Source organism: Pygocentrus nattereri, chromosome 10 (genome assembly GCF_015220715.1).
Source record: "Pygocentrus nattereri isolate fPygNat1 chromosome 10, fPygNat1.pri, whole genome shotgun sequence".
Lineage (NCBI taxonomy): Eukaryota > Metazoa > Chordata > Actinopteri > Characiformes > Serrasalmidae > Pygocentrus > Pygocentrus nattereri.
The window spans coordinates 3,227,893-3,235,000 of NC_051220.1; the positions used below are offsets into that span (position 1 = coordinate 3,227,893).

The following is a 7,108-nucleotide window of genomic DNA, read 5'->3' on the forward strand; positions in this document are numbered from 1 at the left end:
CATCGCCTCTACTACTCAGCCCTTAGCCCTCTGTTTTTAGGGGTGGGGTGTCCTGATTCATGTTGAGATAGAGGGGTGGGGTGAAGTGTTGGGGCTACATGACCCTCCAAACGGAGGTTTTTCAGAGACTCCAATCAGAGAGATACGAGAAAAACAGAGAAACCGGCGAGACGGAGAACAAGAGACCAAAGAAACCCACAAATGTGGGAATTTTCTCTGTTAAAAAATCACGATCACCACCGTTTTATCTTAGTTTAATGTGGTTTCAGTGGATTTTGGTCGTTTTTCTTCATAACAAGCATAAAAATCACTAATATCATGCTAATGTCTGGGTAGCTATCTAGCTAACTTTCCCGTTCCACCTTAAATAGTCCAGCAGTTCTGACGCCTGAAGCTCCAGAATGTAACTGCTGCTCCATTTAAGGTGGAACGTGAAAATTCTAACAAGAATCTGGAGAATATCCGACTTCAGCTTCACATCACTGAATAATTGGGGGGGTGATAATAAATAACTGCCCCCCTCTTTGAAGGCGTATGATCCCTAAATGTAACTAAAGCCCAGCAGTGAGGAGCTGAACTTTCCCCTCCTCTGCTGTCCCTGCAGACGGGCAGGGTCGCCTACAGAGCGGCACTAGTAGCTGATAATGAAGTGATGCTCTTTATTTGAGGGTTTGTAGGGCAATATTTCAACCACTGCCCTGTAACTCAACAAGGGGTAGGGGTAAAAAGGAATGGGAGGGCCTTGAAACACATCTCATATTCTCAAAAGTGTAGACTAGAGGTTTTCTCAGAGGCAGAAATAAGGTACTCAGAACGAAACTGAAACTGAAGCTGTCTGAACGAAATACACCCACAATGTATTAAAATAAGGGCAACTAAATTTAAGAACCTGTTCCAATAAAAAAAGAGCTGTTAGCTCACAAGCACATTCTTCTCGGCTTAATTTATACATGCATATAGCGGTAATAGCAATCAACCCTCAGATAATGCTGGAGAGCAGTTGGGGACGCAGTCAGTCGTTCATGTGAGCCACTGATGAAGAGCAGTTACATATTTACTTTCTTGAGGTTGATTTGCTGAATCATTTCTCTCGTTTAAGAGGTTTTACATCGCTGTGCTAGACGTTGGGAACCGGGTGTTTAAAGAGCTTTTACAGTGAGTGCGTTTACATGCACTCAACAGTCCGATCATAATCAGATTTCTGCGGTTATCTGATTATTCAAATGGTCATGCAAACACCACACTCTGGTCTAGAAATCCGATAAAGAGGCTGGACTGTAGCTCAGTAGTCAGATTTCCCAGCCATGTGAACTCTTACTCTGATTTCTTTCGGATTTCTCTGTCTGAACATGTGTGAGATGAGACGGTGGACGTCGTGTGACGCAGCAAAACACTGAGATTATCATATCACTGGGATTATGGATATAATAATTGACTTTTTCCACAAGTCAATATTTTGAGATAATAAGTCATTATTTTGACATACTAATTTTATTTTCCAAGAAAATTAGTCATTAAGTCAATTTTTCAAGAAAACAAACAACAATGCAGGTGAAGTTGGTACCCAAGAAGAAGAAAAAGAAGAGTGAGAAGAAGGAGAAGCAGAAGGAGGAGAAGAATGAGAAAGAGAAGAAGGAGAAGCAGAAGAAGGAGAAGAATGAGAAGGAGAAGAAGGAAAATGAGAAGAAGGAGAAGAAGGAGAAGAATGAGGAGCAGAAGAATGAGAAGGGGAACAAGAAGAAGGAGAAGAAGCAGAAGAATGAAAAAGAGAAGAAGAATGAGAAGAAGGAGAAAGAGAAGAATGAGAAGGAGAAGAAAAGGCAAAAAAGAACAGAAAAAGAAAAGAAAAGGAAATAATAGAAAGGACAGGAAAGAAAGGGAAAGAAAAAAGGAAAGAAAAGGAAAGAATAGGATGGAAAAGAAAAGCATAGAAAGGAAAGAAAAGAAAAGGAAAGGAAAGAATAGGATAGAAAAGAAAAGCATAGAAAGGAAGGGAAAGGAAAGAAAAGGAAAGAAAAGGAAAGAGAAGGAAAGAAAATGAAAGGAAAGAAAAGGAAAGGAAAGAAAAGGAAAGAGAAGGAAATTAAAGAGAAGGAAAGAGAATTAAAGAAAAGAAAAGCAAAGAAAATAAAAGGAAAGAGAAGAAAAGAAAAGGAAAGGAAATGAAAAAAGGAAAGAGAAGGAAAGAAAAGGAAAGGAAAGAAAAGGAAAGGAAAGGAAAGGAAAGGAAAGAGAAGGAAAGAAAAGGAAAGAGAAGAGAAGGAAAGGAAAGGAAAGAGAAGGAAAGAAAGGGAAAGGAAAGAAAAGGAAAGGAAAGGAAAGGAAAGGAAAGGAAAGAGAAGGAAAGAGAATGAAAGAAAAGGAAAGGAAAGGAAAGAGAAGCAAAGGAAAGAAAAGGAAAGAGAAGAAAATGAAAGAGAAGGAAAGAGAATGAAAGAAAAGAAAAGGAAAGAAAATGAAAGGAAAGAGAAGAAAAGAAAAGGAAAGAAAGAGAAGGAAAAGAAAGGTAAGGAAAGAAAGGGAAAGTAAAGGAAAGGAAAGGAAAGGAAAGAGAAGGAAATTAAAAGAAAGAAAAGGAAAGGAAAGAAAATGAAAGGAAAGGAAAGAGAAGGAAAGAAAATGAAAGAGAAGGAAAGGAAAGGAAAGAGAAGGAAAGAAAGGGAAAGAGAAGGAATGGAAAGGAAAGAGAAGGAAAGAAAGGGAAACGAAAGGAAAGAGAAGGAAAGGAAAGAGAAGGAAAGAGAATGAAAAGAAAAGGAAAGGAAAGAGAAGGAAAGAAAAGGAAAGGAAAGAAAAGGAAAGAGAAGGAAAGGAAAGGAAAGGAAAGAAAGGGAAAGGAAAGAAAAGGAAAGAGAAGGTAAAGAAAGGAAAGAGAAGGAAAAGAAAGGTAAGGAAAGAAAGGGAAAGGAAAGGAATGGAAAGAGAAGGAAATTAAAGGAACAAAAAGGAAAGGAAAGAGAAGGAAAGTAAAGGAAAGAAAAGGAAAGAGAAGGAAAGGAAAGAAAAGGAAAGGAAGGAAAAGAAAAGGAAAAGAAAAAGAAGGAAAGGAAAGGAAAGAGAAGGAAAGAAAGGGAAAGGAACAAGAAGGAAAGGAAAGGAAAGGAAAGAGAAGGAAAGAGAATGAAAGAAAAGGAAAGAAAGGGAAAGGAAAGAAAAGGAAAGGAAAGAGAAGGAAAGAAAAGGAAAGAGAAGGAAAGAAAGGGAAAGGAAAGAAAAGGAAAGGAAAGAGAAGGAAAGAGAATGAAAGAAAAGGAAAGGAAATAGAAGGAAAGGAAAGAAAAGGAAAGAGAAGAAAATGAAAGAGAAGGAAAGAGAATGAAAGAAAAGAAAAGGAAAGAAAATGAAAGGAAAGAGAAGAAAAGAAAAGGAAAGGAAAAAGAAGGAAAAGAAAGGTAAGGAAAGAAAGGGAAAGGAAAGGAAAGGAAAGGAAAGAGAAGGAAATTAAAGGAAAGAAAAGGAAAAGAAAAAGAAGGAAAGGAAAGGAAAGGAAAGAGAAGGAAAGAAAGGGAAAGGAACGAGAAGGAAAGGAAAGGAAAGGAAAGAGAAGGAAAAGAAAGGTAAGGAAAGAAAGGGAAAGGAAAGGAAAGAGAAGGAAATTAAAGGAAAGAAAAGGAAAAGAAAAAGAAGGAAAGAGAAGGAAAGAGAATGAAAGAAAAGGAAAGGAAAGAGAAGGAAAGAAAAGGAAAGGAAAGAAAAGGAAAGGAAAGAAAGGGAAAGGAAAGAAAAGGAAAGAGAAAGAAAAGAAAGGAAAGAGAAGGAAATTAAAGGAAAGGAAAGAAAAGGAAAGAGAAGGAAAGAGAAGGAAAGGAAAGGAAAGGAAAGGAAGGGAAAGAGAAGGAAACGAAAGAAAGGGAAAGGAAAGAAGAAGGAAAGAGAAGGAAAGGAAAGAAAAGAAAAGGAAAGAAAAGGAAAAGAAAGGAAAGGGAAGGAAAGAGAAGGAAAGGAAAGGGAAGGAAATGAAAGGAAAGAAAAGGAAAGAGAATGAAAGGAAAAAAAAGGAAAGAGAATGAAAGTAAAGAAAAGGAAAGGAAAGAGAAGAGAAGGAAAGAGAAGGAAAGGAAAGAGAAGGAAAGGAAAGGAAAGGAAAGAAAAGGAAAGGAAAGAGAAGGAAAGGAAAGAGAAGGAAAGGAAAGGAAAGGAAAGAGAAGGAAAGGAAAGAGAAGGAAAGGAAAGGAAAGAGAAGGAAAGGAAAGAAAGGGAAAGGAAAGGAAAGAGAAGGAAAGAAAAGGAAAGGAAAGAGAAGGAAAGGAAAGTCCTCTCCTGATTGGCTGTGAATCCGCTGCGACGCGTAAACAAGCGCCGACAGCCCCGCCTCCTTGTGCTCGGAGAGCCCCGCCCCCTCTTCCCCTCCTCGCGCTCGCTGCTTCAGCCTGCGCGCGCTGGTTTCCGTGTTCTCGGCTAGTTGTGCAGCAGCGGCGGCGCTCGGGCTTCTCGCCCGCGTGCTGCGTTATTTCTCCCCGCGAGGGCCACGCGTGACGCGACTCCCCGGCGGCTCGAGCTCTTCGTCCACCGCGGCCGAACGGGCGCGGCGAAGCGGAGACGGCGGCGTGTGCGCGGGTGAGTAGCGCCGCCGCTCCGTCAGCGGTTCGGGGGGACGGACTGAGTATGTGTGGGCAAAGTTTTGGGGAGGGGGGGGGATCTGTGTCATGTGTGGCGGTGGCGTCAGCCGTTAACGCAGCCGTCGGGGCTGTTTTCAGGTGGGCACGAGTAACGTTCCGTTAAAAAAATAACGTGAGGGAACGCGCGAGACAGTCCGGCGAGTCCAACTTGCCATGTGTTGTGGTTTTCGTGGCGATGACGTCACGCGGAGCATGACGCTGGTACTCTCGGTGCTCTCCGCTTCTCGGCGGCGAGGAGGGGGAACTGGACGTGGTCGGTGACGGGGAATTTTCCCGTTCCACCTTAAACGGTGCAGCAGTTACGTTCTGGAGCCAGGCGCCTGGATGCAACTGCCGCACCATTTAAGGTGGAACGGGGGAATTGAAGCGAATAGGAGGCTCAACTTCAGCCTCGTCACGCACAAAGCCTGTTTACCGAGGTAAACAACTGACCCGCGGCGTGTTTACTGGACCCGGGTGCTCGCGGAGCCGCATTTCAGCCCCGTTCATTTTCACCTCGTGGGCTGCGCGCCGTCAGCCTATTACGTAAAGTCGCATACCTCTCTCCGCTGCTGTCATGTTACGTCACAGGGAGCGAGTGAGACGCGTCTTTACTTCTACAGCAGGGCCACAAACTCGGGCTGTGCTGCCGAGTCTGCCGGCCTGGAGCCTCATAGCTGCACTTACACCCGTCTGAAACTCCCAGCCCACAGGAACAGACTTGAAGGGGAACTCCACCGACTTTTCAAAAATCCTGCTCACTTGCGCGGCTGAGACGTAAACAAAGCCATTCAGAGTGGTTTGGAGCGAAATGCTCTGTTCACAGTGGTGGTGATGGGAACCAGACGTCCACCTCTGAGAGCTCCCTCACGGAAATGATAATGAATGGTAACGACTCCTCGGGACCACCGGTGGGTCCAAACCGCACCTGGTCGTGTTCTCCATAACGTTCATATTCCATAAGCTCCATTCAGAAGCTGGGCGTCGTGTGAGGCTGTAGCTCTTCTCTCCAGTCTAATAGACGGTGATGTCATTTTAAACCCTTATAATAAAAGAAGCTGAACTCAGTTTGTTTTTCTACTGAAAGTCGACCCGTTTTTCCCCAAATCTGGGCTCTAAACTATAAACAGACGGCGTCTCTTCAGTGATCTGCTCTGGAAACATCACTTTTAGATAATAACACAAAGAGCGTCGGAGATTTTTGGCCTTCAGCAGTGAATCGTAAGCGTGTGGGGATGTGTGTGGATCATAGAGCACGTTCTGTTAATTTGAGGGGAGCTTTTAAATAAATAAATAAAATTAAAAGGTACATTTATTTAGCGCAGTCACTGAATAATTCACCTTATGACTTGGTCACGTAAAATTCAGATGGACAGACCAAAATAGACCCTGGAGAGTAAGAGGTGTAGAGGTCTTATATGTGCTGCCTGGTGTCTGACGTGCTATTTTATGATAAAGATTTGGCTTAAAATGCATTTATTTTAATCCATTTGTGGCATATTTTTTCACATTTCTGACTTTACAGGAGAAGGAAAAAACCTACTTCACTTTTAATGTGAGTCAATGGAACCAGAATTTTTTCCAAGTCATTTTGGGCCGTTTCTTTTGGTCCATTCGTCATGAAATTTGCACACAATGTAAAGAACAAAGGACCTTTCCAAATTTTGTCAAAAACTGAAAAACAACAAAAATGGAGATATGAGGTTTTCTCCCGACAGCAGCGATATAAAGCCTCAGAAGACTCGTGTAGCTTCTCTGTTTGCCTTGGATGGTAAATAAAATGGATAGATTTGTGTTGCAGACATGGCAACCCCTGGTTCCTATCAGCACCACTGTAAAGAAATTAGTCTGTAAGTTTCTCTAAAAAGACTCTGTTTACGTCTCAAGGACTGAAGTATCCATGATTTTTGAAAAGTGGGTGGAGTTCCCCTTTAATGTAGCGATAGCTGCTGCTGTTCTGTTTGAGTCGTTTGCCCAGGATGTGTGTGTTCGATCATGTTTTGGTGGGTATGTGTAGGTACGGGCCTGTCTGGTGTTTGTGTTCGAGAGTTGGGGTCTCGTTATTGTTTTGGGTGGGTGGAGCCAGTCATAAAACCGTTTTGTGTACAACAGCTGGAAGGTCCTCACAGTAACATCCCTCCAGTGAGAGCTTTTGACGTGACACACCCTCAGGTTTTTCCCCTTTTTCCCTTGACAGGGACTTTCCGAGCAAGTTCGCATTTATAGGCCGGCTGCTGTGAAAACATAAGTTTTAAAAAGTACCTATTCGTCCGGGCCAGGCTGTAGTGAGGCACGTGACTGTGACTTGATGGAACTGACATCTGTGCTGACCGTGCACTTTGTGTTTTATTTGGAAATATAATGTAACTTGGAAATGATGGCCTTGGAGGCTGCTTGATGGTCTAGGCCAGGAGTCTGTAATTAAAATTCAGTTAAGTCCAGTTAGAGAAAATCTCCTCAAGCGAAGGTCCAGAACATCATAATGTCTAAGTTGCATCACGACTCAGTGC

The 7,108-nt window shown here is 42.7% G+C and overlaps 1 protein-coding gene across 3 annotated transcripts in view; it reads left to right on the plus strand.

Moving 5' to 3' along the window:
• Positions 1-4,347: 4,347 nt before the first annotated feature.
• The window catches only part of pcgf5a (polycomb group ring finger 5a), a 31,003-nt gene continuing 28,242 nt past the window's right edge, over positions 4,348-7,108 (plus strand). For all 3 annotated transcript variants that reach the window (XR_005130831.1, XR_005130830.1, XM_017702534.2), the window contains exon 1: positions 4,348-4,557. The gene's annotated coding sequence lies outside the window, so the exon portion shown is untranslated. The remainder of the gene's footprint in view (positions 4,558-7,108) is intronic.